This window comes from Gallus gallus, assembly GCF_016699485.2.
Source record: "Gallus gallus isolate bGalGal1 chromosome 37 unlocalized genomic scaffold, bGalGal1.mat.broiler.GRCg7b 37_unloc5, whole genome shotgun sequence".
In the NCBI taxonomy this organism is placed as follows: Eukaryota; Metazoa; Chordata; class Aves; order Galliformes; family Phasianidae; genus Gallus; species Gallus gallus.
In genome coordinates, this window is record NW_024095971.1 from 10,604 (window position 1) to 31,974 (window position 21,371).

At 56.0% G+C, this 21,371-nt stretch overlaps 1 long non-coding RNA gene across 1 annotated transcript; it reads right to left on the minus strand.

Moving 5' to 3' along the window:
• Positions 1-9,320: 9,320 nt before the first annotated feature.
• On the minus strand, positions 9,321-10,338 carry LOC121108795. Its single transcript, XR_005843443.1, has 2 exons — positions 9,663-10,338; positions 9,321-9,377 (listed from the first exon to the last, which is right to left on the minus strand). It is a non-coding gene; the product is annotated as an uncharacterized LOC121108795 (long non-coding RNA).
• Between the last annotated feature and the right edge of the window lie 11,033 nt (positions 10,339-21,371).

A 21,371-nucleotide genomic window follows, 5' to 3' on the forward strand; every position in this document is an offset into this window, starting at 1 on the left:
TTGATGCCAAAGGAAATCCAGCGTCTCGCTTGGCTCGGCTGTCTGAGCTTTTCTGCTGAAGGGGAAGACCAAAAATGAAGTCAGCTTCAAATTGGTGTGGCAGCTCAGAGCTCTCAGAGGATACCAGAAATCGTTGGAGGCCCTTTCCAAGTGGAAATACTGTGTCCTATAAAGAATCACAGAATCATTGAATCGTAGAAATGCGTGAATCGTAGAATAACCACAGTGACCATCAAGTTTCACTTCCCACCCCCCGCCCCGCTATGTGCAGTATTGCCAGCCACTAGACCAAAATGCCCCGTGCCACATCCAGCCTGGCCTTGAATGCCTCCAGGGATGCGGCATCCACAACCTCCTTGGGCAACCTGTTCCAGTGCCTCACCAGCCTCTCGGGGAAAAACTTCATTCTCAGATCCAACTTAAACCTCCCCTGTCTCCCTGAAGACCACTCCTGCATCTCCTATTACAACCCACCCTCGGAAACAGCCATTCCCCTCCTGCTTTGGCGCTCCCTTTAGTACTGGAAGGCCCTCTCATGGAGCCTTCTCTTCAAGCTAAACGGTCCCAGTTCCCTCCACCTTTCCTCATACGAGAGGTGCTCCAGCCCTCTGACCATCTTAGTGGCCCTCCTCTGGACCCACTCCAAAAACTTCCCTTCTTGAGGAGAAGAGAGAATAAAGGTAAGGCAGACGCTGAGAAGGACAAGAGCAAAAGCAGAGAAGAACAGGCACAGGTAAGAAAGAAGAGCAGAAGAGGAGGAGAAGAAAAAATGAGGATGAAGGTAAGAAAAACAAGCGGGCAGGGAGAAGAGCTGAAGAAGGGATGAGTGGGTGCAGGTAAGACAGAACAGCAGAAGTGGAGAGAAGCTGAAGAGGAGAAGTATGAAAAGTAGAGCAAAAGTAGAGGAGGTGGAAAGAGAGGAAAGAGGCAAGAGAGAAGAGAGGAAGAGCAGAGAAAGAACAGAGCAGTAGAGAAGAGCGGACAGTGCTGTGAAAAAAAGAACAGTGCCACAGAGCAGGTGAAGAAGAACGAAGAGCAGAAGAGGAGTGTAGATGAAGAAGAGGTGTGAGGGCACAAGGAAGAAAGATCAGAAGAGGAGTGCAGTAAGAAGAAGGAGGAGAGAAGATACGGGAAAAAGAACAGCAGAAGGGTGCAGATGCAGAAGATGAGAGATGACACAGGGAACAACAAGGAGCAGAAGAGGAGAGCAGTCAGAAGAAAGACAAGTTAGAATATGGGGGACAAAGCAAAGCAGAGAGGAGTGCAGAGGCAGAAGAAAGAGGAGAGAGGATACAGAAGAAAGAGCAGTAGAAGAGGAGTGCAGATGCAGAATAAAGAGCATTGAGGAGACAGAACAAGAAGAGCAACAGAGGAGTTTAGACGCAGAATGATGAGGAGTGAATAAGGAGGGGAAGAAAGAGAGAGAAGAGTACGGGAAATAACACAATCAAGTAGAGGAGAGGAAGACAGCAGAGAGGAGAAGTCAGAAAAGACAGAAGAGAGAAGGGAGGGAAGGGGCGTCAGGGAAGGGATTCTAAGGGTAGAAAGGAAGAGAAACGAAGAAGGTGGGAGTTCAACAGAAGAACTGAAGATGTAAGAAGTGGGGAGGCATGTGCAGAGAGCAGGAGAGCGGAGAGAGAAGGTGAGAGCAAATTCAGTCATTGAGAGAAGAAGGAAAAGAACGTCAATCATTTTTAGTCTCTATTAAAGCTGGGTTCTGTTCAGGACATACAGGTGTTGTTGTTGATCTCTTTCTTGCTATCTTTCTGGGCATTGCTTGTATTCTTTTAGACAACGTAAGAACTAGGAACATTCAGGAACACTTCCGGAACTTTGTTTATAACGTCTCCTTAATCGCAGCTGCTTTAAAATACCCAACCGGTGTCAAGTGGGGAATCACCTCCTTCAAAACACCCTGCAAATCCGGCTGTGCGCGTCTCACCTGGAAACATTTACCTTCGGGAAGGAGCAGAGAGATTTTCTATGCTCAGCCACGAATCCTCTTCTGCCACCCAGCACATCCATTTCTGAGCAGGACACCATCACTCCCATCAGCGCGTTGCCCTCTGTTCCCACGCCCTACAGAGCAAAACAGCCCCGGACAGCTGACCACAAAGCCTTTGGAGCAACCACTGGCAGACACAGAGCGTGCACACATCCGCCGCCGGGGACGTGCCGTGAGCTGATGTCTCTGGGCCCAGTGCACGGCAGCGTTGGCTTCAGCGCTTTCGTGCCTCCTGACAGCCAACCTCTGCTGCCAAAGCATCCTTTGCCCAAGGAAGCCGTGCCATAAAGCACAATGTTTTCTCACCCGAGCGTCTCCGTACAACAGTGAAAAAGACAGACACAGCTTTCAGGAAGCCAAGAAACACAAACGCACTCCATCTAGCAAATAACCCCAGCACTGCTTACCCCTTCCTGAGGAACAGGGCACACAAAAGCCCACCCAGGAGCAGACCTCAAGCAGAGCTCCTTCCCTGCGGGCAGCCAGCCCTTCCGTGAGCTCAGGGCCGGGTGGAACCAGGCTGCACCCCTCGCTCATGCAAGAGAATCGCCTCCAGCTGCTCCCCACAGCACAGCAAGGCGGAAGGAAGATTCAAGCCTGCGAAGGAAAAAAGACAACTCCGCCGCTCTGCAGCTTCACGGCTTCTCCTCGCTGCCTTCTGCTGCTCCCGGCAGCGCCTCGCCGCCATTCTTTGCTCCTTGGAGCCCCTTCCCGCCGCTGCCGCTGCTTTCCGGGAGTCCGCTGCGCTCCCAGCTCGGCGCCGGCCCCTGCCGGCCTCTGATTGGTCAGCGGCATTTCCATCCCGCCCCCGGTGGCCTCTGAGTGGTCAGCGGCAGGTCCATCCCGTTCTCTCCGGCATCTCATTGGTCAGCGGCAGCTCCGTCTCGACCTCGCTGGCCCCTCAATGGTCAGCGGCAGCTCCGTCCCGCCCCCGGTGGCATCCCCGGATGCGGGCAGCACCGAGACGGAAGCGCGGCAGGACGGGAGCGGTGCTGAGGACAGCGGCGCCGGAGGGGTGCGGGAGAACGGCTCCATGCCGGGGAGAGGAACCGAGCGCGGCCCGAATCCCCCCGCCGTCCCCTCCGCTCCCCTCTGCTCCGCTCGGCCGTGGGATGCGGGGATTTGGGACGGCTGAAGGACTCGGGGCCCCCACCGCCGCAGCGCTGCTGCCCGCATCCGGGCCGGGCCCCCCCGAGCCTCCAGCGCTGCTCCCCGGTGCCCCCCGGGGCTGAGGTGGTCTGTGGGTGTAGGGGCAGTGGGGGAGATGTGGTGGGGATGTGGGAGCTGAGGGGGCTGTAGGGTAATGTGGGGCCGTGGGGGCTGTAGGGGTGGCTCTTGGGGGCTGTGGGGGGTTACAGGAGGTTTTGGTTCAGCATCTCCTGATGTGTCACACACATTTCCAGAGGTCGCTCACTGAAAGTGCTGAATTAAGATGGTGAATTTTGCTGGACAGAGCAGAGCGCTTGTCTAATGAAACCTCTGAAGTGCCAGGTTTGTTCTACAGGCCCCGATGATGACCCAGGCATAAAAGAGCCCAGAGCTCGTCGCTGGGGAGAGGCTGCGTATGGCGTTGTGAAGGGAGAGGTGGAGGAGGGCTTTGAGCAGCGCTGTGCAGGAATGAATGGCTGGTAAGAAAAGAGGTGTGTGTGCTGAGAGCAAGGGCTGTACGGCTCATCTCTGTGTTGTCACAGGAAATGCCCGGCAGAGCTCCTTGCTCTCTGTTCTTTCTTGCAAGGCTGCGGCGCTTCAAAGTGCGCTGTGGGTGGGGAGTGCGATGACAGCCCAAGGGTGGCAGCAGGAGATGCAGCACAGCCCTCTCCAGCAGCAGGGTGCATTAATTGGTCTTGCTAATTCTTGACGGAGAAGGTGTGTTTAGCTGCCAAAGTCGGTGGCTCGATAGCATGTTCTGAAGCATGTTCTGAATGGTTTGGGGCCCTTCCCCTATTACTCACGTCCTAAGGCAGTGATGGGACTTCCCTCTCTCCGTAGGAACGGTTCCTGTGCAAGGGCATGGCCGTCTGCCTGTAACAGATACTGAAGGGGATGGTTGTGTGACTGCCGTGATGGAGTTGGCTTTTGAATGTCAATTGCACCCCGTTAACGTGCAGCTTTTCTGACCCAGGCAGGAGCCGGGCAGCGGTACTGCAGCTCGTCTGGCAGCTTTGCAGCTGAGTTGGGAAGTAGAAGATGTGGCTGTGAAAGAAGAAGTCAGTTGCTGGGACGTCCCCCTGTTCTTCCCCTAGCTGTCCCCTTGCCTCAGCCTGGATTCCCCTTGCATTCCTGTAGGATTCCCTTCCATCCTCCTGGTTGTCCCTTGCTTTCCCCAAGGTTGCTCTTTCCTTCCCATGACAGCCCACCCATCATTCCCTCAAAGCCCCAATATCCACCCCAGTGTTTCCCCAGTAAGACCCCTAGAGACGCCCTGTAGCCCCCCACAGAGCCCCATACACCCTCTAGGACCTCCTCAGACCCGGTACGCCTCCCCGTAGCTGGCCCATACGCACACGGAGCCCCACAGTCCCCAGCATCACCCCATGTAACCCCTGGGCTCCACAGGACCCCCGTGTTTCCTCTATTTCCTCCCTCAGACCTCCTTTCCCACCTCCAAGACCCCAACCCCGGGATCTCATCGATTCCCACAGTCCCTGACAGCACCCCTGTCACCATCCCAGGAACCCCATAGCCCACCTGAGGGCCCTCCTCAACCCCATCCCCATCAAGCTCTTGTACAGCCATAGGGTGCTGGGGCAGGGGTGGCTGCTGCAGGAGAGGAATGCGGGGCTGGAGCAGGTGCAGGGCACAGCTGTGGGTGAAAGGGATGTGAGGGGCACTGTGGGTCCAGGAACGTAGGGGTTGTGGGGGCACGTGGGGAGCGGTTTGGGGTGAGAATGGAGGATGTGCGGTGGTGTTGGAGTGCACTGGTTGATTTCTTCCTGGGAGGGGATTGGGGTTCCCTTTGGCCCAAAGGTGGAGCCCTGATCCATAACCCCACGTGAGCCCAGAACCCCATATAACTCTGCATGAGCCCAAGGCTCCACATGACCCTAACCGTGTGAGCACCGTAAGCCCATATGAGGCTGAGGGCAGTGGTGGGTCTGTTACTGGCTAGGTCAGGAAGTACTCTAGGGTGGCTCTGGGGCCGCTGTAGAATAGCACTCTGTATCTGCCCCTGACCCTCATCTTGGGGGGTAAGATGGGGGTGCAGGGGTTAGTGGAGGGCTAAGGAAGAGATTCCATGAGTATGAACCATAGCAGCCCCAGAGCCATCCTAGAGCAGCGCCATCACTGCCCACGGCCCATGGCCAGCAGCAGTTCCACCACAAGCTGTGTGTTGGGTCAAGGCAGCTCCTAGGTTTTGCTCTGCCCCATAGCTGCCCCAAAGTGCCCCTGTAGCCCTCCCATAGGTGTCCTTTAACTGCCCCACCACCCCGTAAGGCTTCCCCACGTCCTAGCACATCCCCCCACGTGCGTGCAGGGTGTGCAAGAAACGCTCTCATCCCTGATATTCCATCAGGCACAGCTCTTCGTGCAGCAGCAAAGCTCCTTCCTGATTGCTGTGGCGTTACTTCACTCTCCTCAGTGAGTTCCTTCTGCTCCCGTTGGGTTGGTTGAGTTGGGTTTGTTGGGTTGAGGTGGGGGCAGGGATCCCAGAGTTCTGGGGCCACATGGCATCGGGTCGCAGCGTGTTGGGGGCCGGAAGGGTCAGGGAGTTACAGGGTCTTGTGGGGGTGTGGTTCACCCAGGGCTGTGGGTCACATATAGCCATGGTGTCATGCACATACAGGGTGATGAGATCATCTTGGCTTATGGCTCATGTGGGGTTACGGCTCAGGGCCCCACCTTTGGGCTGCATGGACCCCCAGTCCCCTCTCAGGAAGAAATGAAACCCCTCCTACACCGCTGCCCCCTTCCCCTTTTTTTTTTTTACCTCAAACTGCTCCCCACATCCTCCCATAGCACCCCATACTCCTGCGTCCCTCTTGCAGCCCACATCTTGTCTTCTCCTGAACAGCATTCTGCTCCTGCAGGCTGTGTTGTCATATCCATTCTATATCCCCACAACCTCCCACAGACCCACATAGCTCCTCAAGTACTTTCTCTGACCCGGTACACCTCCCCCTCCTCCAACCTGGGAGCTCGCAGAGCCCCACAGTCCCCAGCATCACCCCACGTCCCCCACGGTTCTTCAAGGATCCCTCCGATTTGAGGGAGGCTCAGACCTCCCTTTATGCCTCAGACCCCTCCTGTGTTCTCCGACTCCCACAGTCCCTGACAGGACCCCCATCACCATCCCAGGACCCCCATAGCCCACTGATGAGGAACCTCGCAGCAATCCACATCTCAGGATGGGGCTCCAGCTGTGCCCCAATGCCTGCATTAAAGACAGGAGAATGAATGAGCGTAACGGGGCACCTTTCCTCCTGACATGCCCACTGCCTGCGTGTTGGCTGTGCCACGAGTGCCGCATTTTGTCCTCGAGCTGTGAGTGCAGGTATGTGTGCATACGGGGGGTGTGCAAAGATGGTGCTGAGCATCAGAGTGTGCACTGCACGTGGGCGTGTGCATGGCGTCTGCGGGTGAAAGTTTTGCACGTGTGTGCGTGCAGATGGCTGTGTGCAAGGCTGGAGCTGCGCTCGTGTCTTTGTGCACGTGGGTGTGCAGAAGGATGGTGTGCACGCATGTGTGTGTATGCATGAACACGAATGCGTGCATCAAGGTCTTTGCACAAGGCTTTTGGGTTTTGCACACACTTGCGTGCACACGAATGGAGTGCGCACACAGGGCTGTGCAAGGATGCGCTTGCATGTGTGTGAATGCACAGGCGTGTGTGCGGGGAAGTCTTTGCACGTGGGTGTATGGTTCTGCACACTTCTGTGCACACAGATGCGCGTGCAAGGGAGCAGCGGAGGCTCCTGGGAACAGGAGATTTCTGGGGGCGGCGCAACTCCTGCCTGAGTGCTGGAGAGCACAGGGCCGGGAAGCACAGCTCCGCAGCACTGCGCTCTGCACAACAGCCTGCAGGACGGCACGGAGCGCTGACAGAACCAAGGACACAGCGCCATAGCAGGCACTGCAAAGGAAACAGCTCCATCCCAGCCGGAGCAGTGACAGGCAGGCAGGCACTGGGGAGGGCTGCACGGCAGAGGGACGCCCTCTGTGTGCCACACCAGGAGAACCTGGAGCGCTGTCTGTAAGCAGAACAGTGCCGGGATGGCGGCCTGGCGGTCCTAAGCTGCAGAGATGCTGCTCTGGACCAACAGCCTGTCACTTTTTGAGAAAACGCCGTCCTTTTGATGAACTTTGCTCATTATACACTCGTCATCAAAGCCAAAAACACTCAGTGCTGCCCTGGGAAACTCAGCTGTCTGCACAGCGTTGCTTCCAAGTTAGCACGCTCGTGGCCAGGCTTTGTTCCTCGCAGCTCTCTGCACGTGCTTTGCAGACAGTCTGTTTGTGGGCAGTGCAAAGGACTGCTGCCTCCGCTGCATCACTGGATGGCAGCATTCGCTGACGGAGCTGTGGGAGTTCTGAGCGAGCGCTGCGAGACCAATAACGAGGAGGTGGTGCAGCAGCTCTCCGAGTGCCGCTGGACAAATGAGGCCGTGCGCTCTGTGTGAATCTCTCATTGTGACTGGTTTTTATTGACTCCATCTGAAGTTGGAGTGCCGAGTTGGGCGGCACTCGCAGCGCTGCCCTGTAACGCCGCGCACTGCAGCCGCTGCCTGCTGACGCTCCTCCTCTCAGTCCTTCAGCTGCAGCTTCTGCATCATCTCCACAAGGCTGTTCACTGCGGAGGCCTGGAAAGAAACGGAGCGAGGGTAGAAACGGGACTGCTCTTCCCTCGGGATTTTACAGTCTCTTTCTTTCATGTCTGACAGACGGAGGCCCTGAGAACAACCAGAGCCGTGTCTGCTTCACCAAGGACTCACCTCTGCACGTGCAGCGGCAGCTCTGAGGGCAGCCTTCATCGATTCCCCTCTCCTCTCTTTCTCTTGGCGTCTTCTCGCTAGAAAGCAAGAATAAACGTGAATACGTTTTGTCAGCAGCGCAACTGCAGAAACAGGGGTGCCGTACAGGCAGAAGGCAGCAAAAAGACAGAGGAAACGGGACTAGGAAGCCTCCCAGTGAATGACATTTCCAGGGGGATGTGCAGAAGACCACCATGGAGTTAATGGAAGGAGACGGGGTTACGTGTTCTGGCACCTCACTGCCTTTGGACTTTGTAGCCTTCCACTCTTGTCCCCTCCACAGAGAAGGAAAAAGCAAAGCGAACCCTGAGCAAACTCAGTGTGCTTGAAAAAGGCAGCAGCTCACCAGGGTGGGTCCCACAGCACCTTCTCACCTCTTAGCTTGGAGCTCCGCGCTGCAGCAGGCCCAGGGTGTGCTGCTGGAGCTGGCACGCTGTCTCCGCTCGGCCCCCTCACTCTTTTGTTAGCAGGCAGCTGCGCTGCTGTTGGCTTCGCTTCTTCCAAGCCCTTGCGTTTACATCCAGCCAAGGACTTGGAGACAGAGCGGGGGCACACGGCAGGGGAAGGTCTTCCCCCTGTGCTGGGACCTGCTGTTGTAGGAAGCCCTCCAGCCTGGAGATGAGCTCTCTCCAGAAGGACTTCCTGCACCGCTTTTGCGTAGATCTTTCCGTTGGGCTCGGCACCTCTCTCTGTGATAATCGGGAAAGGAGAAGCAACAAGATTGAAAGAGAGTCCTTGCAGTCCTTGCACTCTGCAGAATGGGCCATCGTGCTAGGATGTCTCGAGTGCTCACGGTAAGGGATCTTAGGATCTTGGTGAACGTTGGGTTCCCAGCACGGATGTGCAGTGCCCTTTCTCTCCCCTCCATCGCACACACTGCCCTTCATGCAGCCCTATTTAGAGGCGCATACCCATAGCACAGCTCACATGAGCTTCTTACCTGCGGAGGCTTTCCGTTTCCCCCTTGCCCAGCACCACTCCATGGATGCGCAGGATCCATCCCTACAGAAACATTGTAAAAAATCCACAACGTTGATTTCACAGGCACCAGCAGGCAGCAGCAGAAATATCATGCAGTAAGCCCACGTCCCCCCAGGAAACAGAAAGATGCTTCTTTGACAGCCCAAACACAAACGGATTGATAGTTCACTTTGCACTGCTCCTTCCTGCACTCCAAATGGATGCTTACTTGACATCCCCTACAGCACTGCACCCGCTCAGAAGGAATACTCAAAATTCATTCCTCCACACTTTGCGACAGAGGGCTGAAGAAACTCACTTCTGTATGGCAGGAAGGACCGTCCGTCCCTGTTGCGTCCCTCTGTGCGCTGCAAGGCGCGGTTGGATCTCTGGCAGCCTGCTGGCTGCTGCTCCCAACCGCGGGGAACCGCACCGCGCCACTTCTGAAGAGAGAAAGGGAGAAACGGTGGTGGGAACGGGCAGCCAAGGTTTGCAGAGAGGTTCCAGATCGTGCCACACATGGGATATCAGAGTGCTGAGACACTGATTATCACTATGGGAAAAGACAGCCTGAGCCACGTCCACGTTGTTAGCCCAGGCTGTCAGCAGTGAGCGCTGAATCCAACCGGTTCCTGAGGTCACCAAGGACCAGCAGGGCTCCCCTGCTCCGTCCCTTCCCCTTGAAAACAAGGAAACGGAAGCACCAAGCAGAAGAAGCCCAGCCATACCTTGCCACTCACACGGCAGCAATTGGAACCGCGGTCGTCTCCTTGCTGAGACATGGCTGCTGAAGGCTCAGAGGAAGCTGAAGTTCCAGAGGCTCTCTCTGCAGGAACTTCCCCGGCCCTTGGAAAGAGCTGGCTTCCCTCTTCCTAAGACCGCCTCGATCCCGGAATCTCCTTTGGGACAGGAATCCTGCAGAAAGTACCGACGAGTGCACACGCGGTGCTTCCGTCGGGCTCTCACAGGGTGATCTGTTCCACAGAAGGCCCAGAGCTCAGTCTCTGCGTGCAGCACGCTCACCAGAGCACCAGCTCTGCTCACCAGCTGTGGCACAAACGCTCCCACCCCAGCAGTGGTTGTGACCTCAGCGAGTGCCCGCATCGCCCTGGTGCTTTCATCATAAGCGAAGGAAATGGACGCCTCCCAGCTCCACATCTTAGGGTCACCCAATGGGGTTATCTGAAGAACAGGAATGGAGAAGTGAAGACGACTCTTGTGCAGCCCAATAAAAAACAGAAAAGACCAATACGGCTTCACAGTGGTCAATGGAGTCCCAGAGGAATCACTGGAAACCAATAGCAACGCACGCCTGGATGTCCCGGGGCTGGTGCAGGCCTGTCTGGCTGTGGCGTTAGGTTCGGGGACCGATGTAGGCCTCTCGGGCTGTGGCTGTACCTTCAGGCCTCGGGCGGTATAGGCCTCTTGGGCTGTGGATTTATATTCAAAGCTGGTGTTGGCCTCTTGTGCCATGGCTGTGGCTTTAGGCCCTTGGCCTGGTTCCGGCCTCTCTGGCTGTGGCTTTAGGCCCCGGGGCCAGTGCTGGCCTTTTGGGCTGTGGCTTTAGGCCCTGGGGTCGCTGGCAGCCTGTGTGGCTGTGGCTGTGGCCTCAGGCCTTGGGGCTGGTGCTGGTTTCTCAGACTGGGGCTGGGGCTTTAGGCCCTGGGGCCGGTGTAGGCCTCTCTGGCTGTGACTTCAGGCCCTTGGGCCGGTGCTGGCCTTGCTGGTTGGGGCTTCAGGTGCCGGCCTCTCTAAGTTTGGCTGTGGCTTTAAGCCCCTGCACTGTTTCAAGCCTTTCAAGCTGTGCCTTTAGTCCCCAGGGCCTTTTTTGGCCTGCCTGGCTGTGGCTTTGGCTTTAAGCCCCATGGCCGGCGTCAGCCTCTCAGGCTGTGGCTTTAGGGCCTGGGCTCAGTGCTGGCCTCTTTTTTTGTGGCTTTAGACCCCAGAGCTTGTGCCGGTCTCTCAGGCTGTGCCTGTGGCTTCAGGCCCCAGGGTCCGTGCTGGTTTGTCTGGCTGTGGCTGTGGCTTTAGGCCCAAAGCTGGTAGTGGCCTCTCCAGCTGTGGCTGTAGTTCCAGGCCCCGAGGCCGGTGCCAGTTCTCTGTCCGTGTTTTTAGGCCACAGGGCTGGTGCCGGCCTCTCTGGCTGTGGACTTACGTCCCAGGGACCTTGCCAGCTTCTCTGCTTTGGCTTTAAGCCCCAGAGCTGGTGCCAGCCTGTCTGGCTGTAGATATGGATTCAGGCCCTGGGGCCAGTGTCCACCTCTGTGGCTGTGGCTTTAGGCCCTAGATCTTGTGTCAGCCTATAACAACGTGCATTTGAAAATGGTTCGTGTAAGGAAATGAAAGCAAGAGAACACGGAGCTCTTCTGGGTATTTCTAGAATTGCGAAAGGGATCGGAGAGCGTGCTCAGCCTTGGGTGGCTGGTTGTATCCAGCAATCCCTACCACAGTTGTAAACGTCACTAAATCTTTGTTATCCTGCTTGCCAGGATTTGGATGGGACAAGAAGCCAACGACTATCAGTTTAGGGGAGATAATGAATGTTAGCCGCTCCCCTTTTCTTCTCCCCTTGCTACTTAGGTTACACAGTTCTTCTGTGCGATGTGCCGGTGCAATACCTCTGAGCAACCATTTTGATGGGTTCAGCAATGCTTGGGGCAACAGGCTTTGGTCATCCTCAGATCTACATGACGAGAGAGACTGAAAGAAAAATAAAATAGGAGGTAATAGTCCTTTCTCTTCTTCTAGTCAGAAGACTAACCAAACCTTCCATACTACGTCTTTTGCCTTGATAGGGGTGTTCCCTGAACGTCACAGCTTTAGCACAACACTTTCTGTTGAGATTCCCGCCACCGGGGAAGTATTAGTGCCAGTCCTCTGCCTCTTTTTGTTTCTGTTGTCTGGATTTCATTTAGTGGCCCACGAACAGAGCCAGGATAGCCAAGCCCTGCAGGTGGAGGCAGGGACCAGGCTCAGGAGCAAGGGCAGAGTGGTTTCTTTGTTTCTAAGGGAATGGCAGTGTTTTCTGCAGGTGGATTTGCCAGCGCATTGCACCTGCACCGGTCTTCCCCTGCACAAAGGAGGAGCAGCTCAGCGAGCTTCGCCTGGGCCATGGAAGGGAACATCCAAACGTCCGGAGCAACCCCAAACGAGTTAGCTGTGGAGGCTGGTTGTTTTCTGCTGTTTGTCTCATCCTTCTGGAAAGAAGCAGGAGGAGACAGAGCTCAGATTTGATCCCGCTGTGCGTGATGGTTAATGCCAAGGGACAGAAGGTGTGCTTAGGCAGGGGAGAAGCTAGGAAAGCTGAGCATCGTAGAGGAACGAGATTAAAAACAGAGCTCATTCTACACAGCAGTTCAGCACGTTGCAGGGATTTATCTTCCCTTCAGGTCAAACTAATACATAATCAGTAGTTGACAGGAATTCGGATACATCTTCATTACATTCCCGAGAGCCCATTAGCATGCAGTCTCTCCCCCCCTTGCGGCGGGCGTAGTAGGTCGTGATGATGAAGGCTTGCAGTCTTCCTCACAAAGGCTCGTCGTCTTCCTCGCTGCAAACTTCTGACCCTGAAGGGGGGGCATCCCCCAAAACCAGTTTCCAACTTGCCCTGTAGACAACTAATCACCTCCCTGCCAAATGTTTTTTTCGAGCTGGCTCTCCAGCCCTTATCTATATGGCCTTCATCTCCTTGCTATTCCAGACCCAGTGTCTGTGAAAGTGCTTGGAACCCCTTGTTTTCTAACACTCTCTACATAAACTATCTCTATTTGGCCCCTTGTTTCTACTTTGTGAAGCTGCTTTCCCCCTTTCTTGCTGTGAGGCCCCTTCTCTCTCGAACTGCAGGGTCTGCTCTCTCTCTTCAAGAGCAGTCAGAAGAAAGACAAGTGAGAATACAGGGAACAATAGAAAAAGCAGAGAGGAGAGCAAGAGGCAGCAGGAAAGAGGAGTGAGGATTACAGAGAAGAAAGAACAGGGGAAGAGGAGTACAGATGCAGAAAAAAGACAAGTCTTGGCAACAGGAAACAAAATCCAACAGAAGAGCAGTGCTGATGCAGAGGGACAAGGAGTGAGGATGATGCAGGGGAATAAGAACAGGAGAAGAGTGAGAATGCAGAGGAAAGAGCAGGGAGGATAGAAAGAAGGAGAGCCTAAGAGGTGGGCAGATGGAAAAGGAGTGAGGGAAGAAGAAGAGCAGAAGAGTAGAGCCGATGCAGAAAGAAAGAGTGAGTGAGGAAGGCCAGGGAAACCTACAGCAGAAGAGGAAAAGCAGATGCAGGTGAAAGAGCAGTGGTGAGATGCAATGGAAACCATCAGAAGAGTGAGGGATACAAGAGAGGAAAGAACAGCAGAAGAGGAGCACAGCTGCCCGAGAATGAGCAGTGAGAATACAGGGAAGATAGAGGGAGGAGGAGAGCAGATGCAGAAAGAAAAGAGACGTCACGTTACAGGGAAGAAAAGCAGGGCAGACGAAAGTATGGAGAGGAAGCAGGGGAAAAAAACACTGAAGAGCAAGGATAGAGATGAAAGAGCAGTGAGGATACTACAGAGGATAGAAACAGCAGAAGAGAAGCAGAAGAGAAAAAAACAGGAAAAGAGTGAGAATGCAGACGGAAAAGCAGGGAGGAATACAGGGAAGAACCAAGAGCCTAAGAGAAGTGCAAATGCACAAAGCAAGCGAGGCTACAGGGAAGAAAGGGACAGCAGAAGGGGAGTGCAGGTGCAGATCCCCCAAAACACAGCACTCCCTGCCCGCTAGGGTTGCGGGTGCGACGCAGTCACCACAATGACGTCGAGGATCAATGCCGGGTAATTCAGTGAGCGTTCCAACAAAGAATCAAGGAAAAAACTGCCAGGCAAAGGAAATAAAACCTTCTGGCAACAGGGTCTTCAACGTTACGCGTAGAGTCCTTTGGAACAGGAGTTGTTTCTGTGTCAAGAACCTTGAAGATCAATTCAGGCCAACGGCTACTAAAGAAAAACGAGTCACAATTACATGGAGAGCAAAGAATGAGAAGAGAGAGGAAACAGAGAGGGTGCCAGCACTGCCACCCGGGGTGGGCAGCAGGCTGCTGGTGGCCCAGCGTCATCATGGGCGGCGGCCAGCACTGGCCACGCTGTCACCGCGTCGCCGTGGCGACGTTTTGTGACACGGCCACCCGGGAGGGGTATGAAGGCAGTGCCACGCTGGTGGGTCCTGCATCCTGAAGGAGCATCTGGTAGAGAGCAGACGCACCTGAAGGGATGAGCTCCGGCATGGCTGGCGCCAACAAGGAGGCAACCCGCTGGCATGAGGCGGAACAGGATGAGCTTCCTGCGAGGATGGCCCCGCAGCGAGGCGTGCCTCCCTGACCCACATGCACCGACACCGAAGGTACACGGCTCCACAAGCCACCACAGGAGCGCTGCTGCAGCCAATATTGGCACGGCAGACGACACTTTCCATCTGCCACCTCACTCCCGCCTGCCTGGCCGGGAGGGCTGCCGGGAAGCGGCAGGTGCAGAGTGTGACCTGCTTTTCCTTTGCCCTCCAGAGCGAGTTGCCGTCTGGGATGCGGTGGCCGCCTACGTACAAGAGCACCTCCTGGTGCAGAAGGTGGGTTGGCTGCCGGGTTTCCTCCTCTCCCTGTCCGCCTCAGCCAAGACTTCCTCCCACTCTTCCCCTCCACAGAAAGCAGGAAACTCACCCCCACGTGTCTCTACTGGGCATGCCATGGGCTTCCTGCAAATCCCGCAGGATCACTTGTGCTGGGCGCTGTCCTGTCTCAGGGCTGATCCCACGCTCGCGGGAAGCCTCTGGATCCATCAGGCTGCTTCTGCCCTGACTGCTGTGCTGCATTTTGGGAGGGCGAGGGGAAGGAGAGACTGTGCAGCCCCCTTCCCAAAGCCATTCCCGATGCCCTGGCTCATGCCTCTGAACAGCGGGAGAGGGCTCCTGAGCTCCGTCCCTGCCTTGGACCGCACATGGGCTCTTCCTCCAGCCAGCCTGGCCCATAACCCTGCCGCCCTTCCTTTCTCTACCACTTGTAGGGGGTCTGGATTCCCACCTTCGGATCCTTTGACACCATCTCCAGAGACATCAGGACTGAGGACGGGACCGTGACTCTGCGGTGGCCCGTCTTTCACTTGTCTGGAAACCTCATAGCCGTGCACCACCTCAAGCCCGCAGGGAGTCCCTTGCCAGGTAGGAGGGAGGATTAAAGCTTTGCTGGCTTCACGCACATGGGCCAACAGGGCCACCGCCTCCATTCTCCAAAGCAAACCTTCCCCTCGGAGGAGCCCAGCCAAACATGGGGCCGTTCTGGCTGATGGCCACAAGAAGCAGTTCCAGGGAAGCACTGCGGAAAACCAACCGTATCATCAACTCCGTCCCTCCCATTTTTCAGCCCATAGGAAGCTGGAGCCGCTCAAGAGCAGCGAGGTGGCCGCAGCTGCCTCTGTGACCTGGCAGACAGCGCAGGCTTGCATCCAAAGCACCGTGTCCCTGCTCTCTGGCTGCCTGAAGAATGGGGAGAACGTTGCCGTTGTCTTCAAGGACATTGGAGTACTCCACATCGATGGAATGACCTTCCACATGAAATTCTATTACGACTTCCTTGAGAAGCTGTCAGGGAAAGAGAAGTTCAGGAAAGCTCTTCTCAAGGTGAGCTGTAGCTTTCTACCACCAGCACCTGGCCAGCTGCTCGCGCCGTGCAAGTGCTGCGGTGCCATCAGCCCTCCCTGCCTTGGGCTCCTTGTGTGCCCAGTGCCTCAGCCGTCACAAGGACGTCCCACATCCTCCCTGTTCCTCCCCTGCAGGCCCCCTGGCTGCTGGACATGGTGGTGTCCCGAGCGGGCACCGGTGGCCTCCCTGGCACTCTCTGGCTGCCTCGTCGTCTTTTCCCAAGTGAGTATGTTGGGGGCTGTAGCTGCTGCTTGCTGCAGCTGCTCAGCAATCATGCCGTAGCATTTGTTCCTTGTGACCATGGGTGTCCCTGCCCTGCCCACGAGGATATGGCATAGAATCATCGCATCATTTGAGCTGGAAGGAACCCGGAAAGGGCACCTAGTCCCACTCCCCTGCAGGGAACAGGGACACCTACCGCCACATCAGGTTGCTCTCAGCCTGGCCCTGCTGAAGCCTTTAGAAAGCAGTGGCCATCATGCAGCATGAAAATGGGCCTGTCAGCAGGCAATCAGAGAGAGCAACAAGGATTGGTGGAGCGCTGCGTCCCACCGCTCACTGTCGTCTCCTCGCGTACAGGTTTCAAATGGAGTTTGTCCCCAAACCACCACCTGGGATATGCCCGCAGGTCCTCAGGAGGCATCCCTGCGGAGGGGAAACCAAAGGAAGAGGAGGCTTTGCCACCTCTCGCCCAGGGCAAGAAAGGTTAAAGCAGCATCCAGCGCCTTTCCAGGGCACAAGCCACCAACTTGAGATTGGGAAATCCCTTGCTGACATCAGCCAAGGGCTCTGACTTACGTCAAAAGCTTCACGCCAGCTCAGCCCGGCCTCTTCCCACGAGGAATTGTTGGCCTCTCCAAAACCAAGGCGCTGGCTGTGACGTGCCCCCATCCCTGGCTACGGCAGGAGCACCTCGGCACCTTAGGCCCCGCCCTCCCCCAACAAAAGGATATGGTCCCCAAAAGTCACCCTGTCAGCTCATCGTCACCACCCAGCTCCGCTTTCCCAAAGCCACCGTCACTAATGCACTCCCAAAAGAGAGTCCCAAGATGGCAGAGAGGAGGAAGTGGGGCCAGAGATGGTTTCAGGGAGGGTCCGCAGGGCGGCACAGATGTCAGCAGTGGGGGGAGCAGAGCGGCCCTCACTCATGTTCTGGGAACAGGCCTGAGCGCCCCTGGTGAGTGAGCCAAAGGGTTGACGGTAAGTCTCCTCTGCCTTCCCAATCCCAGTGAGATTTGCTGGCAAGCCAACCTACATCAAACGCTTGAGCTCGGACAGTCTAGATGGAGGAAAACTCCGAAGGATAAGGAGCTTACTGCGCAAGGAGAGCTCTACGTCCAGGTGAGGCTGGAGGCTCTGGCTTGGCATGTGCATGGGGGTGATTGACTGAGCCAACGAGAGCCCATTCCCTAGCCCCAAAGGGTCCCTGTTTCTGGCTGCCCAACAGTGCTGGGATGGGGACGCCAGGAGCCCCCCAGCTCACAGGGCTGGCCCCTCTCTGGATCCCACGGGGGAGAGCCACGGGGCAGCTGCTGAGCTGTCTGTGGGGAAGGCTGCGTTGCAGCCAAGGGTCCTGGCTCCGGCTTGCAGGACGCAGCCCCAAAACCATCACCCACTCAGGCGGACCCCTCCCGCTCTGTCCTTTCAGTCTGCTGCCAGCCATCCCTGGAGTGCCTGAAGACCAAAAGCAGCCACTGACCTGCCAGCTGCAGGGCCAGGCAGAAACAGACAGCCAAGAAGACCTGGGCCGAGACCCAGGAACCAAACACGTGAGCTTCCGTGAGGAAGAACGGGAAGCGGAAAAAGCCCATCGTGTGGCTGCAGTGCTCAAGTTGCCCAAAGCCAAGGAATCTTTCAGCAACGATTCCAGACCTTCCTCAAGGGCTCAGTCCAGCCCGTCGCAGGCATCGCAAGGCACTCCATCCCGGCTGCCACTTCTGGCATGCGACTCAGTCAGACTTCTCAGGCGCAGGGCTAAGAAGAGCAGGCAGAAAGAATCTGAGGAGATGGCAGCATCAACATCTCAGGCTGAGGCCAGCCAGCCGCAGGAGTCCTCTGCTGACAGAGCTGGATTTCTGCCACCGATAAACGAAGAAACACAGTCTCCTCAGCGTCAGCCCCCGGACACCAAAGCCCCACCGCGCAGGAAGGGCACACCCTACCCACGCTGATTGCAGGGCATGGGGACGCCCCATGAGCTCCAAGACCTCCACTCGAGCTGGCTGCAAAACAGATGCGTGAATCCCATCTGCATCATATCTAATCCTAGGACTAGGCTGCCGAGTGCCCAATCCAACCTGGCCTTTCAACACTGCCACGGACGCGGCGTCCACAAGCTCTCTGGGCATCCGCTTCCAGCATCTCACCACCGTCTCTGGAAAGACCTTCTCCCTGACATCCAATCTTCATTGTCCCTCCCTCTGTCAATAAAGCCTTACCATGGGCCCTATCCCATAGAAATCTCCACAATGCCTGTGGCAGTGTCATTGCGTCTTTGGACGCCAGCTCTGGTGCTGGCGGAGGGAGAAAGGAATTGTGAGAGGGCATCAGAACATCTCACGATGCTTTCCTTGATGCCAAAGGAAATCCAGCGTCTCGCTTGGCTCGGCTGTCTGAGCTTTTCTGCTGAAGGGGAAGACCAAAATGAAGTCAGCTTCAATTGGTGTGGCAGCTCAGAGCTCTCAGAGGATACCAGGGATCGTTGGAGGCCCTCTTCCAAGTGGAAGATTGCGTCCTATAAAGAATCACAGAATCACTGAATCATACAATGGCGTGTGTTGAAAAGGACCACAGTGACCATCAAGTTTCACTTCCCACCCCCCCCCCTGCTATGTGCAGTATTGCCAGCCACTAGACCAAAATGCCCCGTGCCACATCCAGCCTGGCCTTGAATGCCTCCAGCGATGCGGCATCCACAACCTCCTTTGGGCAACCTGTTCCAGTGCCTCACCAGCCTCTCGGGGAAAAAACTTCATTCCTCAGATCCAACCTTAAACCTCCCCTATCTCCCTTGAAGACCACTCCTGCATCCTTATTACAAACCCTCCCTCGGAAACAGCCATTCCCCCTCCTGCTTAGATGCTCCCTTTAAGGAGCCTTCTCTTCTCCAAGCTAAACGATCCCAGTTCCCTACACCTTTCCTCATACGAGAGGTGCTCCAGCCCTCTGACCATCTTAGTGGCCCTCCTCTGGACCCACTCCAAGAACTCCCCATCTTGAGGAGAAGACAGAATAAAGGTAAGGCAGACGCTGAGAAGGACAAGAGCAAAAGCAGAGAAGAACAGGCACAGGTAAGAAAGAAGAGCAGAATAGGAGGAGAAGAAAAATGAGGATGAATGGTAAGAAAAACAAGCGGGCAGGGAGAAGAGCTGAAGAAGGGATGAGTGGGTGCAGGTAAGACAGAACAGCAGAAGTGGAGAGGAGCTGAAGAGGAGAAGTATGAAAAGTAGAGCAAAAGTAGAGGAGGTGGAAAGAGAGGAAAGAGGCAAGAGAGAAGAGAGGAAGAGCAGAGAAAGAACAGAGCAGTAGAGAAGAGCGGACAGTGCTGTGAAAAGAAGAACAGTGCCACAGAGCAGGTGAAGAAGAACAAAGAGCAGAAGAGGAGTGTAGATGAAGAAGAGGTGTGAGGGCACAAGGAAGAAAGATCAGAAGAGGAGTGCGGTAGAAGAAGGAGGAGAGAAGATACGGGAAAAAGAACAGCAGAAGGGTGCAGATGCAGAAGATGAGAGATGACACGGGAACAACAAGGAGCAGAAGAGGAGAGCAGTCAGAAGAAAGACAAGTGAGAATACGGGGGACAAAGCAAAGCAGAGAGGAGTGCAGAGGCAGAAGAAAGAGGAGAGAGGATACAGAGAAGAAAGAGTAGTAGAAGAGGAGTGCAGATGCAGAACAAAGAGCATTGAGGAGACAGAATAAGAAGAGCAACAGAGGAGTTTAGACGCAGAATGATGAGGAGTGAATAAGGAGGGGAAATAACAGAGAAAAGGGAGAGAAGAGTATGGGAAAAAAATCTAGTAGAGGAGAGGAAGACAGCAGACAGGAGAGGTTAGAAAAGATAGAAGAGAGAAGGGAGGGAGGGGGCATCAAGGAAAGGTTTCCAAAGGTTAAAAAAAAAAAAAAAAAAAAGAGAGAGATGAAGAAGATGGGAGTTCAACAGAAGAACTGAAGATGTAAGAAGTGGGGAGGCGTGTGCAGAGAGCAGGAGAGCAGAGAGAGAAGGTGAGAGCAAATTCCGTCACTGAGAGAAGAAGAAAAAGGAACGTCAATAATTTTCGTCTCTATTAAAGCTGGGTTCTGTGCAGGACATACAGGTGTTGTTGTTCTTTTTCTTTCGTTCTTTCTTTCTTTCTCTGCATTGCTTGTGTTCCTTTAGGCACTTCAAGAACTAGGAACGTCCAGGAACATTTGCACAACTTTTGTCATGTCTCCTTAATCTCAGCTGCTTTAAAATACCCAACCGATGTCAAGTGGGGGTCACCTCCTCCAGGGCACCCTGCAATCCAGCTGTGCGCGTCTCACTTGGAAAAACTCACCTTCGGGAAGGAGCAGAGAGATTTTCCACGCTCGGCCACGAATCCTCTTCTGCCACCCAGCACATCCATTGCTGAGCAGGACACCATCACTCCCATCAGCGTGTTGCCCTCTGTTCCCACGCCCTCAGAGCAAAACAGCCACGCACAGCTGACCACAAAGCCTTTGCAGCAACCACTGGCAGACACAGAGCTGCACACATCCACCGCCAGGGACGTGCCTGGAGCTGATGTCTCTGGGCCCAGGGCACGGCAGCATTGGCTTCAGTGCTTTCATGCCTCCGGACAGCCAACCTCTGCTGCCAAAGCATCCTTTGCCCAAGGAACCGTGCCATCAAGCACAACGCTTTCTCCCCCGAGTCTCTCCAGCCGGCAGTGAAAAAGACAGACACAGCTTTCAGGAAGCCAAGAAACACAAGCGCACTCCATCTAGCAAATGCTTACCCCTTCCTGAGGAACAGGGCACACAAAAGCCCACCCAGGAGCAGACCTCAAGCAGAGCTCCTTCCCTGCGGGCAGCCAGCCCTTCCGTGAGCTCAGGGCCGGGTGGAACCAGGCTGCACCCCTCGCTCATGCAAGAGAATCGCCTCCAGCTGCTCCCCACAGCACAGCAAGGCGGAAGGAAGATTCCAGCCTGGAAGGAAAAAAGACAACTCCGCCGCTCTGCAGCTTCACGGCTTCTCCTCGCTGCCTTCTGCTGCTCCCGGCAGCGCCTCGCCGCCATTCTTTGCTCCTTGGAGCCCCTTCCCGCCGCTGCCGCTGCTTTCCGGGAGTCCGCTGCGCTCCCAGCTCGGCGCCGGCCCCTGCCGGCCTCTGATTGGTCAGCGGCATTTCCATCCCGCCCCCGGTGGCCTCTGAGTGGTCAGCGGCAGGTCCATCCCGTTCCGTCCGGCATCTCATTGGTCAGCGGCAGCTCCGTCCCGCCCCCGTGGCATCTCCCCGGATGCGGGCAGCACGAGACGGAAGCGCGGCAGGACGGGCAGCGTGCTGAGGACAGCGGGGCCGGAGGTGTGCGGGGAACCGGCGGGAGAACGGCTCCATGCCGGGGAGAGGAACCGAGCGCGGCCCGAATCCCCCCGCCGTCCCCTCCGCTCCCCTCCGCACCCTCCCCTCGCTCGGCCGTGGGATGCGGGGATTTGGGACGGCTGAAGGACTCGGGGCCCCCACCGCCGCAGCGCTGCTGCCCGCATCCGGGCCGGGCCCCCCCGAGCCTCCAGCGCTGCTCCCGGTGCCCCCCCCCCCCG